Below are 22,393 nucleotides of genomic sequence, written 5' to 3'. Positions count from 1 at the left end.
CCTCCCTAACCTCATTTATACCACAGATCCACACCACCCCCCGGCAAATTGCCTATACAATACAGGGGATATGTTTTAAAAAATCAAATAACCTTTAAATATATAGGGTTAGTTCACATTAAAAGAGCATGCAACGGTCAAGTAAATTATTGTACTTAACCTATCTGTTGTGTAAAGACCGATTTTTTATACTCTAAGTTTCTTCACTCATAGATATACTTAAATCAAATAGGCCTCAGGGGTACTTGATTCCTCAGCTTCAGCTAACACACTGCTGTTCTCAATGTGTAATTGCTTCTGCAGCAGTGCTTGGTAACAAGAAGGAAGGCAATGGATCAGGTGCTTGGTGCCATGTGTAGGGGTAACTCAATGCCGGACTCAACACACTCAACTGTGGTGCTCAGGAAGAGGTTGTCCCTTTTTAAATGAAAGGTGGTCTTAGTCATAATCATCTAGTGTACTAAATTAATTCTAAATAACACAGTTTCTTAACTACAAGTTCCTAGGGGAAGATACTTTATTTCTTATTAAGCATATCATTTACCTGTATAAAAGTACCACGTGAAGCTTATAAGTGCTACATAAACATGAATTAATAGAAAAAATATTCAGAGAAAAGAAACAGTAAGCACCTAAAGCATTATGTACATACTCCAAGGATTAAATAACATTCACTTATTAGTAACTAATTATTCATCAAATCTAAAACAAAAATGCTCAGCAGTACTGAGTCATCACTTTGGTAAACCAAATGCCATGAATGTGAATGAATATCATTTTATTGGGTCCTCTCCCTCTTGTATCTTTCTTTCTTCCAAAACAGTTCATCAGCATTTTTGCTGAAGAGTTACACTGCCCTTCCAGTCAGGGAAATGGAGGCACACACTGTTTTAAGAGTACCCAAGATTTCTTTCAGTCAGGAATAATAAGACATGCATATGTGAAAATGACTGTCATAATGGAGGAAATATATACACATTTCCAGATGTCTAGAAACAGGGAGGCAGGCAGGGTCACATGGGAAGCACCAAGGTTGATCAGGAGGCAGAGGGAATAAAGGGCAAATAGGGGTAGGAGACTTTACGGTGGTTCCCAGAAGACAACGGCAAATCAGATTAGCAAGTGTTATGGTTTGTGTCTAAACATTCCCCCAAAGCCTCGTGCAGTGACAAGTGGGGCTTTCTCAGAGGTGACTGGATCTATAGTGTGTGACACTGGAATTGATTCATGGTACAATGCTAGAATTGAGGGCACTGGGATTAAGGGTGTGAGTACTACCTGCCCTAAGTAGCCTGGATAAGATATAAGGGATAGAAAGAGTTATAGTTGTTCCTTCTTTGCTTTTGCTGTCTTTTGCCTGCCATGAACTGCAATGCTTCTCTGCCAGCCTGCCTTGGAGCCAGCCAATTATGGACTGCAATCTCTACAAACTATGAGCTAAATAAATCTTTCCTCCCTTAACTGTGGGTATTGAATATTTTGTCTCAGTAACAAGAAAAGTAACTAAGACAGCAGGCTTTGAACAGGCTAGTTGGAATAATTCCAGTGCACTCTGCGATATAGGACCTGTATTTAGCTGTCTGGTATTGAGCCTTGTAGTTACTAGAGCAGGGGAATAGTGGCCTACAGCTAAGGAACTGTTGGAGTTAGGTCGTCTGGATTGGCCGGTTTGATTATGAAAGATGCACTCAAGCATGATTTGTTTACTATCTCTAGGAATTAGCTCTAGGAGTCAGCAAGACTTTGCCAAAACATTAAAAATGAGGAAGGAGAAAACATGGTTAATAGACATACCAACTGCACAGGAAGTCAGAGGTTAGATTTAAACAAGCACTTCACCACAACTCTCATCTCATCTGACCAAGAGTCTTCTCAGGAAGATTTTTTTCTGAGAATTTGCTAGCAATGGAAACTGGAGTTATGGAAATAACATCTTATTGTCCAAGATGTTTCAGAGAATAACCATAAATCAGTTCCTTTGAACTTATAACACTTGGAAATCCCCACATTATGTGTCCATTCCCTAAGTAATGTTGTCAATTAATTAAAGTTCAGCTACATGCATCTGAAAATCAAATTAACAAATCAAATTTGTCTTTTCATGTACAGTCTGAAGCAGGCAGTCTAGAACAGATATGGACCTTGGCTCCACTAAGTCTTCAGAGACCTAGCTCGTTGGTGCTCAGGCTGAGATTTCTGGAGTTCTTTTGGTTTTCATGATTGAAGATGGAGGAAACTATGTTCCAGGCAAAATAATGGACGCAAGAACAAAAAATAAAAGAATAAGAGTCAGCTGTCTTTCAAAGGTGATGTCCAGAGTTATCATGTGAACAAGTCAGTTTTAGCCTGTTTGCCAGAACTTAATCACATGGTTATATCTAGATGCAAAGAAACCTGAAACATATAGTTATTATTTAGTTCAACTAAAAATGAAAGGTTCTTAGGATTAAATTTGGGAGACAACTAATGGGTTCCTTCACACATTCTGCTCTGAGTTTTGGTAACTTACATGTTTATATTCTTTTCTCTTTTATGCCATCACTACTAACTCCAAAACTAGTTGGCTAGGCACTTTCAAGTCTTTCTAAACTTCACTTTTTCTCTTACTTTCCATATTCAAGCCAAAACTAAGGCTGGCTTAATCTACTGCTTCAATCTCTCTTGAGCAATTTCACAGAAGGGTTCTTATTGGAACCTACTATCTGGTCTACCATCCTCAGCTTTACTACTCCTTCCTCCTACCCAACACCCAACACTCATTCCAAATCTGCATCAGAAGCCATTTTCCAAAATATTCACCTGAGAATGTCTCTTCCTACATAGAGCCCTTCAGGGACCACACTGGCATGATTTATGAGGTCCTCCCTGATATATAATTTCTTTTTATTTCTCTCATTGTTGTAGCTTATGTCTAGATGTCCTCCCAAAGCCTCATGCAGTCTTTTTCAGAAGTGGCTGAATCTGGAATGCATCATGCTATGATTAAGGGGCGTGATTACTAAACCACTGCACATGAGTAATTGGTTTGACACTACCCTAATCCCTATAGTCGGGTTGGGATAAAATGGGGAGAAAGATGCTGTTAGGGTTTCTTGCTGCTTTTGCTGTCTTCCACTGCCATGAACTGTTGCCCTCCTGCCATATACCATCTTGCCTTGGAACCAGTCAATAGTAGGCTGAAACCTCTACAATCTGTGAACTAAATAAACCTTCCCCCCTTTAACTTTGAGTCTCGAGTATTTTGTTTCAGCAACTAGAGAAAAGTAACTAACACAGAATTTGGTACCAGGAGTGGTGTTGTTGCTGTGACATTACCTGGCTATGTAGCTCAAGAACCTCTGGAACTGGCTTGTGGGAGAGGAAGAGTTAGGAAAGGTTTGGAGTTGCTGGCTGAAGAAGCAGAGATGGAACACCTTACACTGTTCTGTATGCGAGATTCTGGTCAGAGTTCAGAAAGCCAAAAAGCCAGTAAAGACCAGGCTCAGGAGGTCTCTCCAGACAATGAGTGTTATGCCCTGGCAGAAAGTTTGTCCGCATTTTTCTCATGTCCAGAGACTTTGCCTGAAACTCAGATTAAGGTGGCAGACTAATTAATCTTGCAAAGAAATTTCAAGGCAGTCTAATGTTAAGGCCATGGCATGATTACTGTGTGGGGCTTTTAGCCAGATCTAGTTGAGAATCAAGAGCAAAGAGCCCAGCAGCATCATTTGAAATGTTTGGAATTTGGCCAGAAAAGAAGCTCCAGTAAAGGTGTGGACTGCAAATATAGAGCAGAGGAAATCTCAATTGCTGAGAAGGAACAAGAGAATAGATAAGATGGCCTGAGAGGACCAGAAGGAGCAGCAAGACTCCAGTATTTGCAGCCTCAAAATTGCAAAAGTGAAAGACTTTGCTTTGAGAAGAAAGCCCCAGAGCACATGTTTCAGAAAAGTGGTGGCCTAGGGAAGTTGTTTTCAAATGGCAGCTTAGGGAAATTGTTCCTTGGGATTTTGTTCATAGGAACTGGACCTCTACAGCCAAGAGAGAAGGAAGCCTGTCTACAGCTGTACCTGACAGCAGACCTTGGCATCATCCATGTGGTACTGGTTTTAGGTACATGCAGAATGCAAGAGTTGTGGAGTCAGGAAGGCTTCCGCCCAGGTTTCAGAAGAAGACCTGGGAGGCCAGGCAGTGTGCCCCTGAGAAGGCAGTGTGTGAAGCTGTGAGTGTGAAGACCACACAAGTTTAAAGAAGTAAAGAGTGTGGATCATCTGAGGAAAACTGCAAGGAAGAAGCAAATCAGCTCAAGAGAGAAGGCATGTGAGCTACAACCACTACAAGTGCCATAGGGGTGGAGCCACCCAAGCCCTTTGAAGTTCACATCTTGCCACAGATTTCTGGGGGTGCTGGAAGTGGAACTGTGCGATTTAATGTTTGCCCTGCTGGATTTTGGTGCTGCTTTGTTCCCATTCCTTTGTATCCCTCTGTTTGTAACTTTTGGAATGGAAATGGGAAATGTCTCCTGTGCCATTGAATGTTGGAAGTGTTCAACTTTCTTTCATTTGGACAGGGGCTGGCAGCTAAGAGTTTGCCTTAAAGCTCAGGGGAGACTTTGGACTTGGGCTTTTCAGCAATGCTGAAACTGTTAGGACTTTGGTAACTCTTGGAGAGGGACTAAATGCTTTTTTGCATAAAAGGATATGCATGAGTGTTTGGGGGGCCAGGGGTGGAATGTTGTGCCTTGTGTCCAGATGTCACCCAAAGCCTCATGCAGTCTTTTTCAGAGGTGGCTGAATCTAGAATGTATGATGCTGTGATTAAGGGCGGGTGACTACTAAACCACTACACACGAGTGATTGGTTTGGCACCATCCTAATCCCAGTAGTCTGGATGGAATAAAAGGAGGAGAAAGACATTGTTAAGGTCCCTTGTTGCTTTTGCTGTCTTCCACCACCATGAACTGTTGCCCTTCTACCATTACATTCCTGCCTTGTAGCCAGCTGATAAAGGACTGAAATCTCTACAAACTGTGAGCAAAATAAACCTTTCCCCCTTTAACTTTAGGTGTTGGATATTTTGTCTCAGCAATGTAAGAAAAGTAACTAACACATTCACCTTGTCTGCTGGCTCCTACATATACACCTCCACACTACAACAACTATACTAGATGTCAGTCCTACCAGAGTTTAGTGACTCCACACATTGATGCGTGTTGTATTATCTTGAATGTTCCTCTCTGATCTTTTTATCTCAAGGCTTGTCATCTTTCAAGGCTCAGGTCTACAGTATCCATTGTGGGAAGTATTTCTTGACCCTCATTCCTGGCACAAGATGGGAACTGCTTCCTTGGTGACCCCCTAGCCTTGTCCATATCCACCTGCTCCCACATGGAGTAGTGATTTGTTTACACATTTATCTATCATAACAGGTTCTGGGTTTCTACAGGATAAGTACCACATCTTACTCATCTTTGGAGAACTAGTACTAATAGTGTCTGCCAAGAAATGGGTATTCAGTAAATGTTCACTAAACAAATCCTAGCTGGGAATGGTGGCACACACCTGGAATCTCAGCATTGTGGTAGGCTGAGGCAAGGGGATTGAAAGATTGAGCCCAACCCAGGAAATTTAGTGACTTATTAAGATCCTATTTCAAAATAAAAATAATTTTTATCAAAAGTGCTGAGGTTATAGCTCAGTACAAAGGTCTGGGTTCAATGCCAATACTATTAATTAGTTTTTTAAAAAGCAAATCCTTCACTGGGAGTGGGGTTGGGGGAGTCATTCTCTGAGCCCAGAGCCCCTGCAGCACATAAGCAGGCTTGTCTTTGCTGTCTCTCTGCTCTCGAGTACCAGTTAGCAGGTATCACAGCCAGAATCTCAACTATGAACTGGGCACTACTGGGCCAGGAGTCTGGCCTCAGAGACAACTGTTTGGAGAGACATCCATATACTTGTGAGTGCTCATTTGTAAAACAAGGAGGTCAAAAGCTGCTATTTCACACCAAATATTTAAAAGTCAAATGATGACTTCTGTGGATGAACTAACCAATCTTCCTTTTTATTGTGTAGTTTGATCATGATTCTATCCTAAACTATACCACTGTGAAGACATGGCACATCAAAGTCTGTGCTATCTGCTATGAAGACTTGGATTCTGTGTGAATATTACACCCCCTACTCTGATCCTCAAAGCAACTCTGGCACTTTTTCAGTCCATAAAATAATGACACTGCTGATTGATTGATTATTATTATTTAGAGACTGGGGATTGAATCCAGGGCCTATAAATGTTAACCATGTGTTCTGCTTACCGCACTACATCCCCATTCCCCCAAGTTTTTAGGCTAAGATGGTTTGAACTTACTTACATGGCGCATTAAGACATTGGCCACTTCTGATAGCAGGTGAGTGATGTAAGTGATGGAGTAAAAGGTGGCCCAGAAGGCCCCAAGGAAGGGAAACCTATTTATACTAAGACCATAGGGTCTGGCCATTGCTGTGGGGACTGGCTTTCAAGCCTGCTGCTGAGCTCTACACATGATCTTTGGGGGATCTGCTTCAGAATGCTGCCTCTACCTCCTAGCTTTGCCATTTTCCAGCTTTGTAATGTCAGGCAAATAACTTACCTGTTTTATGCCTCCATTTCTTTATAAATTAGGGATAACACACTAGAGTGACTTGATTATGAAAGTTAAATTACATAATCTAGGTAAACAGCCTAGCATAAAGTCTGATCCAGATCAACTGTGCTCTAAATATTCATTGTTAATTACATTGTGATTAAGAATAGACTCACTGGGCTGGGGATTTAGCTCAGTGGTTCCGCCGCCTGTCTCACAAGCTCAAGGTCCTGAGTTGGATCCCTGGTACAAAAAAAAAAAAAAAGAATAAACTCACTATCATAGAGCCAGATGACCTGGGGTCAAATCCTGACCCCACCATTTAATAGCTTTGTGTCCTTGAAAAAGTTTTTTAACTTCTCTGGGTCTCAGTTACCTAATTGGTAAAATAGAGATGATACTAAGTTATTGTGAGCAGTAAATGATGCAAAGCATGTCAAGTGCTTAAAACTGCTTGGCATTAAAGGCCAGCCTCCAGATTGGTGCTTTTTCCAATGGTGACTTTGAATAAGATACACATGACCTAGCTAGTGATATTGATGGCAGTAATTAGGGTTAGCATTAATACTGATAACAGTAATAAGCAGCGGCAGCATTACTTTTTACTAATAGCAGCTTACATGTATTACAGGTTTTCTCTGTGCTGGTACAAAAACATGAATGGAAGTTTTCCTATCTCCCTTCCTTCCCCTGCCCCCATAAAGCTCACCTGACCTCCCCAAGAGACTGACCCTGAACCTAGCCAAGGACAGGCCATGTCCTTTTGCTTACTAGGATTTATCCATCTTTTAGCATGATGCCTGGCACACAGTAGTTACTCAGTAAATATTTATTGTAGGCATGCACTACAACAGCGCTGCCATATGTTGCACAACCTAAGGGGTTATGTATGATGTGCAGGCTGTCCCTAGAATAATGTTCTTCCAAGCTCCAGGTGTGCTTGTGCAACCTCCATATGAGATTCTACGCTAGTGCCAGAGTATGAATTGTTTCAGGATTATACTTGCAGAGTGGCTCACTAATTTGAATTGCATTACCAAAACTTCCTGGCCTCTAGAGTTAATAATCCGTAATAATCAGAATATTTACTCATATTTATATGTTGGCCACTGAAAACCTGTGATTGTTTTTCAATTAAAAATTTAAATTGATACATAAAACACAAAAATTGTACATACTAATGGTACCGTGTGGTATTTCAATATATGCATACATTATGCGACGCTTAAATCAATTTCAATATATCTATCTCCTTATGGTGAAAACATTCAAAATCCTTTCTTTTAGCTTTCTGAAACATACAGTATATTATTGTTATCTATAGGCATCTTACTGTCCAATAGCACACTAGAACTTCTTGCTTTTAATCTAACTGCAACTTAGGACCCATTGACAACATTTCCCCATTCTTCCCCCAGCCTCTGGTAACCACCAGTCCAATCTCAACTTCTATGAGATTGACTTTTTTAGATTCCATATGAGTAAAATTGTGTGGTCCTTGTTTTTGTAGGCCTGGATTGCTTCACTTAACATTATAATCTCTAGCTCCATCCACATTAACACAGATGACAGGATTTTTTTTTATGACTGAATGTATCCCATTGTGTATATGTACCACACTTTATTTATCCATTCATTAGTGAATGGACACTTAGGTGGTTTCTATTTCTTAGCTATTGTACACAGTGCTGCAGTTAATAGGCATTCAATAAATGTGTTATCCAGTGAAATTATTCTTTGGAGCTATTTCCAAGGTTTTCATATCCCTGGCAATGCACTTTAGTAAAATGTAGATGAGAGAGCAGTGCCTTTCTTTTGTAGCATAGGAGAAGGAAGATGGAAAAGGGAGAAGTAGAAGATAAATAATCCAGAGCCCAAAGTGCTCTGATGCAGGTCAATTTTAAGAACTTGTTAAGAGGAAAGTTGGAGACAAACAATTGAACGCTTCAATGCCCAATACCCCTTTTGAAGTCTCCATATGTCTTGTGGGGTACACATATCCCAGTTTGAAGACTGGCCTTTATCTCATTAATCAGAGATGTGGTGTTATTGTTTGAATGGAGAAAAGGCGTGTTGGCATCAGGAAGAGCCAGGAGAAAAGCTTCTTTGGATTTTAATCACTCCAGGCTGGAAGCTTCCCAAACCAGGATCAACCTAAAAAGAAATGTTGAAAGAAAAATTCATATTTTAACTCAGTCCCACAGAAGAAAAACTTGGAAAGCAGCTATGTGGAAGGGCATGGTTATCTGAACTTCATATCAAACATCAAGGAAGCCAACACCAGAGATTGTGAAATACATTGAAATTACATTAAGTCTCCAAGTCAAGATACTTAAGGAGGACACACACAGAGATTCAGACCTATTAATTGATTAACACATTCAGATATTCATGGAATGGCCAAGATGTGCCTGGCACAGTGTTGGATATTGGATATAACAGCAAATTATACCTAAGCAACTCACCTTCATGCACTTTGGACTTGAAGCCGAGGTAGCCATTGTTCTAGGTGCTGTACTAAAATATATTTTTTAAAAATTCTATTTCAGCCACAAAAGGAAACCTCATGATTTGGGTTGGGGAGGAAGAAATGATACAAGAGAATTAAAGTCTACTACTTCCTGTTTTTCTAGTCAAATACTATTTATCAAGTTAAATTATCCACAACCCACCACATAGTGAAATGTCTCAAATCATTCCAAATCCACTGCTTAGAAGCTAGGAGGACAAGCTGAATTCAATTTTCAGTTTTCACAGGGTACACATAAATAAATCCTGATCACATTTTCACATGAAATGGCTTCATAGTCTAAGCTGGTCTTGCTTAACCATCCTCTTTTCTCTGATCTCCAGCTACAACATCATAGGATCCTAAAAAACCAGCTCTCACTGGCCTTTCAATAACTTGCATGAGTTGTCTTTCCTCCTTCCTGATACACACACACAAACACACACACACACAAACAAACATAGTTTAGGAAGACTGAAAAACCTGAAGGCGTGTTTTCCACAGCACTTCAGCTCACGGTAATAACTTTAATAAAAATGTTGACTCATGGGAAAACAGTAGCCAGCTGGAATTGTAGCTTAGAAATGCAGCCAGAGCTGGTCCACAGATACCAGTTCCTTCTCTGAGCTTCCACAGCAGCTCACCCTTACCTTCAGGTTGCAGAATCAGAAAAAAATGTTTAAAGACGCTCCAATTAAGGTGTCATTTGTGGCAGTGATGATGAACCCAAGTCCAGCCCAGAAAAAACCCCACTGCCTCATCTCCTCTCAAGCCACCCTCAAAATGCTTAGTGTAGTGTCTGCTCCTATGGCCTTGCAGCCCCTAGCCAGGGTTTGTGTCACTAAAGCTTCAACCAGAGACACAGGATGATGAGAAGCTTTTCAAGATAATAGCCTCTTCCTGTTTTGTCCTCTGCCAAAAGCTCCCCTTCCTTAATTTGGTCACAAGTAGTTTCCTTTGAAAGGACTATTCAACTTTTAGAAAACCCACAAGAAGAAATTGGAAAAATTCATATATCACAGAAAATTGGGTACATGGCTGCTAATAAATTTCCTTGTCCTCTTATCTCTAGTCCCTCTGCCATGGGGGCGGGGGAGAAAGAATTGGAATCAGAATAAGAAATCTGAAATCTTATAGTGGTTCTTTTGGACCAGTCAGCTCTTGGTCAGAAAGAGAGAAGGGAAGGAGGTAGGCAGACCAGAGGGAAGGTTCATTAACCAACCCACACACACATACACACACAGAGGTCACTTATAGATTAAACAACAAGGAACACGAGCCTCAGAACCAGGGCTGGCTCGGACTCCCTGCCCTGCCCTGCCACTTCTCATGTGACAGGGAAGTTTCACTCATCATTCCTCATCGTAAACATAAAATGGTGGAAGAAGGACAATGCTCTACATTAGTAAATGTTAAATCAATACTGGTGAAAGGTTTCTGTCTTCACCCATTTTCTATTGCTATAAACAAGTACCGAACACTGGGTAAGTGACAAACATAAGTATTTTGGCTCACAGTTCTGGAGGTGGGAAAGTCTGAGAATATGGTGTCAGCATTTGCCCAGCTTTTAATGAAGGCCTTGAGCTCCATCACAAAAAGGGAGAGGAGTGGAAGGGAAGGAAGCTTCCAGTTTGAGGAAACTCATCCCTCAAGACCTATTCTAGTCTCGAGAGAAGGAACATAGTCTCTTGAGGAAGATGTCATTCTATTCGTGAGGGTAATGCCCCATGATCTCATTTTCCTCCAGCAGGCCAGACCTCATAAGTTCTACCACCTTGCAATACCATGACATTGGGGACCAGGCTTGCAGTACTTGAATTTTTGAGTGATAAACCATATCCAAATGGTAGATAGCACCTAATAACAATTATACCAGGTAGCTTTTTTAATGATTTATTATGTGTGAGGTATTTGCAAGAATTTTAATTTGCTCATCAGTTCTGTGAGCCACATACTATCATTATCCCTGTTTTAATGAGTAGAAACCTGTGGAAGAAAGAGGTGTGAATATCTTGCCCAAAGCCACCTGGATACCAAGAGACTATGCCTATGCTTACAAGCCACCAGGTTTGGAGCAGGGCTGTCCAGTATGCCTTCCTGCAATAGTGGAAATTTACTATAATCCAAGCTGTCCAACAAGGTAGCCACTAGCAATGTGAGGCGGTGAGAACTTTATTGACTTTTATGTGACCTAGGCTAGCCTGGAACTCCAGGCTCAAGCAATCCTCTTACCTTGGGCTCCCAAGTAGTCAAGATTATAAGCATGTGCCACCATGCCCAACTTTGTCGAGCACTTGAGTGTGCCTAGTGCAACTGAGGAGCTGAATTTTAATTTTAATGAATTTTAAACTACCCCCATGAGGTTAGTTGCTGTCACCTCAGACGGCCCGGCTAAACTACTAAAGATTAGGCACACCCAAAGTAGGCAAGAGAATTCAAAAGAAACAATAATAAAGTTACTACTAACTTCTTTATACATGTAGCTATAATTTAGGTGTGGATTTTTATCTTATTACTAGTAATATAACATTGCCCTGTTATTTTCTAGTTGCCTTCTACTCATGTGGCAAACATTTTTGTAATCACAAAAGTATTTTATTTCTGAAGAGCCAATCAGAATCATAAAAACTTTTAAATGAAAGTTCCTGTCCCCATCACCCCTACCCTTCCCTTTCAGACCATAACATACAAATTCTATGTCTGAATACATACCTACATACCTACATAAGTGTGCTTAGAGGAATCAAAAAGGGGTCAATACCTTTACTGAAATCTTACTTCATGTTCACTTTCCATATTAATTACACACATTTCTATGTCATTCTTTGCTAGTACCCATTTCATTTTTTGGTTGTATTATCATTTATTTACTTACCTTTTATTGGTAGACATCTTATTCATTTTTTTTTTTTTGCCTGTAAACACCGCAGTGAGTGTACAATCACCGTGGAGTTGCAGTTTTGTAAGATCACTCCCTAAAAGTAGTTCAGCACACACTGTTGATTGTGTACCCCAAAAACATTCCCTTACCTCTTCTTTGCTAATAGCATTGATTTGGTCCAGGGTCTACCCCAACTCCTCAGGACTGGGACTTAAGTCCAGATTGGTGTAAGCAAAGTCAGATGATCCCATTCCCACTGGTAGCAATTGGTTAATTCCTGAGCATCCAACTCAATTCTGTCCAATGGGGAATAGCAGAAAGCACCTAGAAGTCCTGAAAAAACAAGGGGCACCAAGACATTCTGTGAGAGGATCATGTTGGGAGTTGCTTCACCTTTCAGACAGCTTCAAGAGAACCTAGCCTGAGAAAGAGGCAAAGAAGCTGAGGATGACAGAGAGCTGAGAGGTAAGAACTCAGATTCTTTAAGCACTGCTGAGCTGCTGAGTTAACCAACCCTGGAGTTTCCCTACCTCTAGGCTTCTTGAAAAGTAGGTTATTTTTCCATTCAGCCCAAGTTGTGTTTGAGTTTATATTACTATAGAACTAAGATTATTCTAACCAGTACAAATGGAACTGTTAGTTCAGAAGGAATGTGAAGATTTTATTGTGGTTGGTACCCCAAGGTCAACTCTCTTTAGCTTTCTAGCATGATGCAGAAGGGATCTCAGGGCTTGGATGCATCTTCCGGTCTCAGAAATGGCAGATTTGCTGCTTCATTAGATGATGTATATTTGAACAGCTCCCCCATCAGTATCCCCTGCCTATTGATGCACACAGATGATACCGAATTAAATATAAACCCAGAAGTCTAGCCAAAATAAAGATAAGAGATCTGCCAGAGGTGTGCTTCCTGGCCTTTTCATGTCACATTACACACAGAAAATTACACTGTTTTAGGGTACACTGGGGTACTCGGATAATGCTACTCAAAGTCAATAATGCTCAACCTAAGGATTCCAGGTGTCTCAGGTTGTACATGGCCATCCTGAGGATAGAAGAGAACAAGTTTTTAGCCCATTCATGCAACATGATCATGAGGTCTGCTATAAAAAACATTCTCATATTTCAGTGATTCTAAGCAACATATTTCCCCCATATTTTAACATCTCTGAAATCAGGACACGTCTTACAACGAGTAATGTTTTACAAATGCTGTCAGCAGGTGGAATGGTATCACTGACATTTTCCACTTGCAGAAAATCAGTCTAATAATCTTTTGTTGGTCTCTTCTGGAGAAGCCAAGAAAATCCCAGAATCCTGGAGAGTTATTGTTGAAGGGGTACAGGATTTCAGTTTGATATGATGAAAAAGACCTGAAGATAGATGTTGATGATGGTTGCACAACACATCATGCAACTGTACTTAATGCTACTGAAACATACATGTAAAGATGGCTAAAGTGGTAAATTTTATGTTGTATATATTTAAAATTTGCAACAAACTTTGCAGGCGTATCAGTGGTTTTGATCCAGAGACAACAGAAGAGCATCTGCTAAGAAAAACTTCCTGGACCGGTGTCCCCAATGGCACAGAAGACACCATGTGGGAAAAAATATGGACATTGGTGACTCTGAAGATGAAGTTTTAGAAATACTTCAATCAACTGATTTCTCACACAATTCTTTTTGTGAATGCACAGCAGTGGCAGGACATCCCCCCAAAAAATCTATCCTGGCAATTCTCTATTTGACCCTTCTGAGTCATTCTCCACCTTCACCTCCTGCCTTTGGCTGACTTCAAGGGCTGCACCCACTGGGCTCCTCTGGCCTCCAGTTGGGTTCAGCCAATGGGAAGCAATGGCAGAAGACTGGTGAAGAGGAGAGAGTGCAGAGTGGTGGGTTGGCATTGGCTGTATTCCTCCCCAAATGCAGAGATCTGGTTGGGCAATTGGCTCCTACAGCCTCAGCTCCCCAGGACCCGGTCTCTCCTCTCAGCTCTGGAGGGCTAGGCACAGTATCAGCTCCCACTCTTGCCAGAGCCAGAGCCCTTCACTCATCCTTGTTGGTATCAAACTCAAGCCTGCCCAAACTCTTGGTGATATTCCTACCAGCAAACCCTGTTCAGCTCCCACCTCCATGTATACTCTGAGTATATTTTGGCAATGGTTGACTTTTTACGTTTGATTAATGAGGATAAAATTTCCAGTATATGCCATAAAAGGTTAAAAAGATATTTCTAATTTTATACTTCTAGAATTAACTTGGGATTATGGCTAAACAAGTTTAACATTTGTAAATATTATACACAATGCAGCTGAGCACCAATTTTATTCCCTACTAATACTACCAGCAAATGCATATAAGGTCCTCAGGAACAAAATGTCTTGGACAATCCCACACCTTGCCGCAGGTCAGCAACCAAAAGGATGTGGGTGGGCTAAGATTGCAAGCAGGAAGACTTGCCGACCTAGGGAATGTTGTGGGATTATCCAAGACAGTTACAGCTCTCACTGTGTCTCCTGTTTTCTTAACAGTTTCATAACTGGCTATTCTGCCTTCATACAACCTACCTTCTCTCTGTTGTCAGAATATATTTTCTACAAAAGCAGAGCTGATTAGGCCATTTCCCTGCTTAAGGTCTTTTGTTGCTTCCCATGGCTTTCAGGATAAAGTTGAAGTTATTAAACATAACTTACAAGGGCCTTATGGTTTACCCCTGGCAACCTCCATGTCCCCATTTCCTGCTGCTCATCTATGTGTCCCTTAAGTCTGCCACATATAAAACTTGCTAATTCATAAACACATTATACTGTTGCATATTTCAATGAGTCTGTACTCGCTATTCCTTTTTTGAACTGGAATGCCTTTTCCTTTATTCACATACCTCTTAAATGTTGTTCAATATTCAACTTAGTTATCACATCTTCTGGAAAGCCTTCCTGGGTGTTCCAGGTTGATATAGCAGTACTCTGTGTATCACACCAAAATGGCTTAAATCCAGGGACTGAAACATGGTAGGAACTCAAAGGTTGTTGAACCAACATATTCATGCAGTTTAGTTATTTTCTACTTCTATTGTTGTTCCTCTCATTTTAGCAACAAAGACACTTGGGGGAAACGCCTATTCTTTTTCTCAGCATTCAATTCTGTTTAGTGGGAAAAGTGAGTAGTAAACTCAAAATAGTAAAATAATTCCCAAAGTAGTGCTACAACCACCTAAGAAGCTAACCACATGCTAATGACAGACTAAAGATTCACATTGAGCTAATATGCTCAGTGTTTTTAACTTTGAACCTACACTTCTGGGCTTTATACTACACCATAACCACTTAGGCACCCAAATGATATGCACTGTAACCTAACTGCTAAGAGCACAGATTCTGACACAGACTACCTGGTTCTTTTCTTGCTTCCACACTGACTAGCTGAGTGCCTGAGTCAAGTTATTGAATCACTTTATGCCTCAGTCTCTTTATTTGTAAGATGGGAATATTTATTGACCTCCTAGAATAAATAATTTAACATATGTGGATGCTCATAACAGTCCTCGGCACAAATTAAGTACTGTTCATTAGCTTTTTTTTCTTTCTTTTTTTTTTTTTCCTTTTTCCTACTAACTACACAGAGAGAATGGCAAATCTAAGAAACAAAGCCAAAGCCAAGAAATCATTTTGGGGGGACCCCCCTTGGTGAAGCCACTGTTAACTATCCTGGTGGCCATTTTAGAATCCTAAGGCTCACATCTAATATTGCCAGGGCATCGCCTTCCAGCTGGTTCCACCAAGGCTACCAAGGGTTTTTATTCCTTGCACAGCAGCTATGCAATGTGAGCAATGAATCCTTTTTTTCCTGTGCACAGTTTTTGTATTTCTAAGGTTTTCTGTGCCTGTAGTGCTTATTCCATGAAAGCTCCCTGTGTGTACTCTCCACATGAATATTTCAAGTCAAATAACAAGAGAAAAGTTTAGCAAAAAAAAAAAAAAATGCTTCCTGAACATCATGTGAACATCAGTAGCATACCTGTGGCTCCTGGGGATCCCAAGGAATACACTGTTAACCCCATCATCAACTATCTAAAGAATATTTGAGTACTTGGAGTTTTTTTAGTTACTCTTCTTTGAAATGCAAGGCTACCTAGAATCCCAGATATTTAAGGTTAGAGATACCACTGTTCATTGTATATAGATGAACCATGAAAGGCCCAGGGACATGGTTCTTTAGCTCCTGCTCCTTCCTTAGCTCCTACCCTCCTCCATTTCCCACCATCTGCATTTGAAAATAAAACCGCCTTTTAAAAGTGAAAAGCTACCTCTGTTTAGTGACATATTTTTCAGCTGCATCTGTCACTCAGTTCATTCACTTGAAATGTAGACAGGTGGGCCTGGCCCAAGCAAAGTAGGCTGTCAGTGATGGTTTCCTTTGGCCCAGCAATCTGGGTTAAAATAACACCCTGCCCTTCCCAGGATTCTTGTTCTCCCTTCTCTAGCATGCTTAACACCCTTCTACTTAGTTTGTATTGTCTGCCTCTTGCACAAGGATAACCTCCAAGATGGCAGGGATTTGGGCCTATTTTTTCCATAGCTGCACCCTTGGCATCTAGAATTACACCTGATACTCAGGCAGTTGGGATGCACTAGATGCTGACTGACTACAGTCTATGGGACAGTCTAGTTGACATCCCTAGACTGCCAATTTTCCCAGTTCCTTCTCCTGGCATCCTTGGCACCAGAGTAAACCATAGCCATCTTGTCTGACTAGTCCTTTAACCCAAGAAAAAGATTTCTAAGCAAATTATTTAATCATAAAGTCAAATGAGACAGAATGATGTCAGGACTCCAAACTTTACCCTTCCCTGGAGATAAAATTCTGATCAAATGCTTTGCATGGATGACCACTGTCCTAGTCAACCACTCCACTGTATGATGCATTCTCTTGCAGAATTGGTTTAAATTTTTTAGGGGTTCAGTATTTTCAGAATATCTTGTGAACATATTTATACACAAAAATTTAAAAAAAGAATCCTCTTTGCAAATAAGCGTACCTTACATCTCAAATGAATACAAGCAGTACCTAAATTTAAGTAATTTTATTTAACTGCATAAATATAATTCAGCCATCTTTTCGGTGAAGAGTTGAGGAGATGAAACAAAACAGTCGGAAAGGTAGGAGAATGGATAATCACCACAAAAGACAGCAAATAGGTTACCTGACAATCCAGGCACAGCATTCCTGTGAAAAGCAACCTGTATGCCCTCCCATTAAGGCTCTTACATCAAGCAACTGAATACTTCCATTGATCCTTCCTCCATTATCACCTCTCTCAATGAGTGATAAACCAGCTGGAATATATTCAAGTACAAAATGGTGGCTTTTTTTTTAAATGAAGGACCTCCCAGAGACACAAATAGGCAATCCAAAGCTTCTGAAGCATCCCACAGATTACGCCAGGAGGTCTTTTCCTTACCTGTCTGCAATACAGACACAGGCACCATTGCCTTTCTACTCTTTACTGTGTACCTGAGCCTGGCACCCAGCAGCACTTCACACATATATTATATTGGATAAGTGCCTCTGTTAATGAGTTTTTGTAACTCCTTGGATTGATCAAGAAAGGTTTTTTCCAGCCAAAAGCCCATAAAACCAAAATTGGGCAACATCCATGGAACTGGACTACAATTTGGTACCAGTCACTGCCCACTGCACAGAGAAGTCCATTGATGGGAATTCGCCAACCACAGCCCACATTCCATCAGAGCCCAGAAGAGCAGTTTCTCCATGTGGAGTACCTCACAGCCCCAAAAGATAAATACCCATACATGCACACACACACACACACACACACACACACACCTTGTCTGTCAAAATGTTATCTTGGAAAAAGTGCTTCCTTTCCATTAATAAAACCTACTTTTAAAAACAAAGTGAACTGGACCTAAATCAGAGACAGAATTGAGAATAGATCTCCGAACATATCTTGCAGGCTGTCATTTATCTAGCAGGTCACTTAAGTAAAAGGAGCATTATCCAGGGCTTTGGAACAAAATACATTTCCTTCTGGAAAAGTAGAGAGTTTATATTCCTATAATGTATTACACACCAACACACACATTAATAAACTTCTGGCTCACCTCTCCTCGCTCAAAAAGTGAAGCCAATCCTTTAAATATTTTTAAAAATAACCTTGAAAACCCTAAAGCTCATCTTTTGTTTTTAACAACTCCCCCATCTCTGCAATGTTGACTCCTCCAGAATAAGATGAAGAGATGGGAGGGTTATTTCCCCTTTAAGTGGTTTAATCCACTGAGTTGGTCAAGTTGCTGGAGCAACCCTAGACTCCCTTTTGGCCCCTCCCCCAAAAAAGGCACAGCTACACGGCGGCCACTAGAGCCACCCACCCAACCTGGCGTCCGGAGCCGTCGAAGCGGAGGTGGCGACCACAGCCTCTAGAGACAAAGTTCTGTAGTGCACTGACTTCTATCATACTCAGAGTCGGAGTGTCTCAGAACTTTGCCTCAAAAGACCAAACGGGCTGTCTTCCTCTAGAAGTATTCTTTTGCAGGTGTGCTTCTCCCAGCCCCAGCCAAGAAAAGAAGAAAACTCGTTACAAGCAGTTTAGCTCAGGATGCGACTGATAATGGAACGGGTCATTAATTAAGGAAAGTTGCTGCGGCAGTCAGCAAGAGCGAATCACCAACAGAAAGTGTTCTAACAGCCCGGTATGACAAATTCTGGTCGCAATGTCATAGCAAACGGACTGCTGGAATCACACACCCTCCCCTTCCTCCTCCTCACCTCCAGATTGGAACCGATTCCCCGTCGAATCCCTCAGTCCTGTTATTTAAACTTTTGCAAGCAGCTAATTTACTCCATCTTACTTGTGACAACTTTTTACCTTCCCATCTGGAAAGCTGGTAGGGGAGGGAGTCTACAGGAGGTCGAATTCCTGGACCAGGAAGACTGGAGGAGGGGGGAGTACAGGCCCCGGGAAGGCCCTGCAGACGGGACAGCCCAGGAAAACAAGGCTCTGAGGGCCTCCTCTTCCTCCAGCCATTCCCACCACTCTACTTCGGGTCTCCCGGCAGTCCGCGCCCAGCCCAGGGAACTCGCGTCTATGCAGTCCGGTCCCCTCTGCTCCACCCACTCACTCCTCGGGATTCTCCCTGCCTCGTGGAGCAGAGCTTTCCGCGGACCCCATCCACACAAATCTTACCCCTTGCTCACAGCACCAGCACCGGCCTGGGCTCCTCGTCCCTCCCCGAACCCCTTTCCCCTACGGCGTCGCCGACCACCCTCCCTCCCGACCCCAACAGGTCCCTCCCCCACGCGCGCCGCAACCAAACAGCTGTTGCGCCCGTGCAACAGGTCTGGAAAGTGCCTTCCCATCTTCCCCACCACCACCTCGCCACCGTCCCGTCCCCTACGACCCCCGAGGGCCCCGGCCGGGCGTGCAGTGGCTGCGTCTCCCGGGCCAGGGTGCACAGGCGGGCGAAGTGCGGGGCGTCCAGAGGCTCCCGGGTGCGGGCGGTGGCGGCGCTCCGGCCTTCGGCGGCCGGGACCCCTTGTGAGTGGCCCCTGCTGCGTCCGCCGCAGGCTCCCCAGGCGGCCCCTCGGGCGCCCGCCGCCCAGCACTCCCGGGCCGGCTCCCCCCCTTGCGCTCCGCTCCGTTCCCTTCCATCTTGACTTTTGCCGACGTGGAAATTTTGGGTTTGGAGACGACCTGCGCTCTTATTGGCTGCCGGCGGGCGGGGTCGGAGGTCACGGCTGCTCTCTCTAGCTATTCCGCGCCAAGGGGAGCTGCAAAGCGGCTCGTGTCAAGTCAGCAGGTTCCCTCCGCCTCCCCCGGGGTCACGTGCGCCCCGGCGGGTCCCGGAGACGCCTCCTTATGCAAATAGACCACGGCGCGCGGCCGAGGCGGCGCGGGGGCGGGGCCCGTCGGGGGCGGGACCGGTAGGGCGGGGCGCTCCAGGTGGCCACCTGGCCCGACGTCCTGCCCCACCCCCATCCGCCCCTAGCCACCCCGCCCAGCTGGGCCTCCAGCGACCGTCTGGCTGGACGCTGTCCTCAGCCAGCCCTGCTTGACCCAAAGAACCCGTATTTTGCAAGGTGTCCCTGAATGCCCGCTTCTTCCGGATCCCCGGCCACAGTCCAGACTGGGCCTGGGTCTCTTCTAGGCTGGGGAAGAAGCTGTTAGGACGCAGCCTGGTGGGCAGAGTACAAAATGGAAACCACAGAGAGGACAGTTTCCTCCCCCTGGCTGGGAGTTCAGAGAACTAATAGGCAAATTCCTGGTAAGAAAATTCTAAGACAAAGCAAAATCAAAAATTCATCGAAGTTAAAAAATCATCCTTTTGGGTTAACAGCCCGTCACCGATGAAAAGAGGCCAAGAGCTGACTAAAAGTAGCAAAAATGCCAGTTCTGATTTTTTTTTAACGTGTACAGGGACTAACCGAAAGGCCGGTCGGTCTCCACTCTGACCACTGCTGGGTACTGGGCAGCCGAGAGTGGAGCCTGGAGATAGATACCTTCTCCCCACATCTGGAAGGCGGTGTGACTCAGGGAGCTCCGAATTCCCTAGGAAGTCACGGGCCCAAAAACCGATCCACTCTGAGCGGGTTTCCCCAAGCACACGAAAGGCGTTTTTGTAGAAAGGGAATTGATGAGTAGCCACAGGACTAGGATGTCTTTCTTCCCTCCCCTCCCCAAGGCAAAGAAAGTGATAGCATTGCTAGGGTGGAGCCCACCGTGCTGACTCTTTGGGGGTTACTGTAAGATCTGCCAGCCTCCAGTCACCAAAGTAAGAGAAAAGGGCTGCATTTTTAAAGATATAAATATTTCTCAGAACTGACCTAGGCTTTTTCCCCCTTCGTGTAATAAAGTATCTGTATCATCTTTATAAATTTTCCATCTTAAATCTGGCCGAATGATACAGAAAAACAAAAGATACATTTTCATGGGAAGATTCTTACCTGGAAAATTCTTCCCATTCTCTCTTCTTAATTTACTCTTTCCTTCTCCCCATTTCCCCCCATGGAAAAATAAATCATTGCTCCTTCCAACTGTTTTATCCTCAAGGATCTCTCTCTCCACTCTCTTTTCTCTTCCCTCGCCACACAGCCTTGTTTATCTGACCCTTTCCGGGTTGGCAGGGGCCTCTCCCCGCACTGTCTCCTCCAGCCCCCCACCCCCTGCTTGGCCCAGGCCTGCCGGCAGGGCTAGCTAGGCCTCGGAGTTGGTCGGGCTCTGCCGCCCGTTCTGTTGTGTGCACTGGAATATTGATTTTTCAGTGTGTGTGCGCCGGCTCTGTAAAAATCAATATTTCAGTAGCTCGAGCACAGCGCAGGGCAGTGTAATGGAGCTGCTTGCTGATGTAACGTGCGGGGTCCACCCTCGCAGATTGAGGTCAGTCAGAAAATGGCAGTGTGCTTTCCTCTTTCATTGTTTGCTTCAGAGACAAGGGAGTTTGCAGACAGTCGTGTACATTAGATACCAGGACAAGTAACCTTATTGCTACTGGATATTTTGGGAACCCAGTTAGAAAGGCATAATAGGGATGGAAGATGCTGATTATCCCATCCAAGAACCTTTGCATACAGTAAGAGGGAAGGGGAGGAGTTATTGTCTGTCATCAATCCTACCAAGTTTCAAAAAGAGAAAATGAAAATAGGCTCTCTCTAGGAAAGGCTGGAGTTTATATGTTTCAGTTGTGGGTATGTGGAAGCTCATTATCCTACAACCCCACAATATGCTTCTTATTAAAAGGACAAGAGATAGCTTGCATGATTTGAAGGAAAAAATCAATAATGGTACAACCGTGGGGGCTGTCATTATGACACTTGACAGATGAGGAAAGATGGCTGGACTTGGGGTCAAGCCTATGAGTCTTCTCTGGCAGGCACCCCATGAGGTGAGCCAGGTGAGTCCCCTCCCTCTCCTGGCCTGCTAAGCTTCACCAGTAGCCTAAAGCCTTCCACTAAGTGACCTCCACAAAACCCCTTACTCTAACCTCTATGATTTCCACTAAAACCAAAAGATAGAATTATGTCAAGTGTGTATCACAGGAGAGAAAAATAGATTAATATCAAAATGTTGCAGTAGCAGAAGGTAGATATGTTCCTCCCTTAGCTGTATATTTTGTTTTAAATTGGATTGTCTTCCAATGCAACCTTTGGGAAGAGCATTTTCCGAAACATACTTTTGACCTAGCATTCCAAGAGGTTTTACTAAACAAATAATATCACTAGAAAGCTGTTCATCACTGTTAGTTTTCAATACATTACAAACATCCAATAATAGAAGACTTATTAAATAAAATATGGTAATAATATATATTTGATCCATGGAACACAACTATTTCATATGATGATGCTGAATAACTATTAAAATAATATGGGAGACCTGCATG

At 42.9% G+C, this 22,393-nt stretch overlaps 1 long non-coding RNA gene across 3 annotated transcripts; it reads right to left on the bottom strand.

Annotated features, from left to right (window-relative positions):
- Positions 1-499: 499 nt before the first annotated feature.
- LOC101717249 (uncharacterized) lies at positions 500-21,225 on the bottom strand. 3 transcript variants are annotated; one of them, XR_002393090.2, is made up of 4 exons: positions 20,958-21,225; positions 12,141-12,324; positions 9,067-9,164; positions 500-8,755 (listed from the first exon to the last, which is right to left on the bottom strand). It is a non-coding gene; the product is annotated as an uncharacterized LOC101717249 (long non-coding RNA). The 3 variants fall into 3 exon arrangements; XR_015449331.1 differs by having other exon boundaries at positions 9,067-9,141; XR_015449330.1 differs by lacking the exon at positions 9,067-9,164 and having other exon boundaries at positions 8,485-8,755; positions 20,958-21,212.
- Positions 21,226-22,393: the final 1,168 nt, after the last annotated feature.

The sequence above is a fragment of the Heterocephalus glaber genome, unplaced genomic scaffold, assembly GCF_053883595.1.
Source record: "Heterocephalus glaber isolate CG9 unplaced genomic scaffold, H.glaber_assembly_v1.0 deba00000676, whole genome shotgun sequence".
In the NCBI taxonomy this organism is placed as follows: Eukaryota; Metazoa; Chordata; class Mammalia; order Rodentia; family Bathyergidae; genus Heterocephalus; species Heterocephalus glaber.
This window is presented reverse-complemented; position numbering and strand designations above follow the sequence as displayed.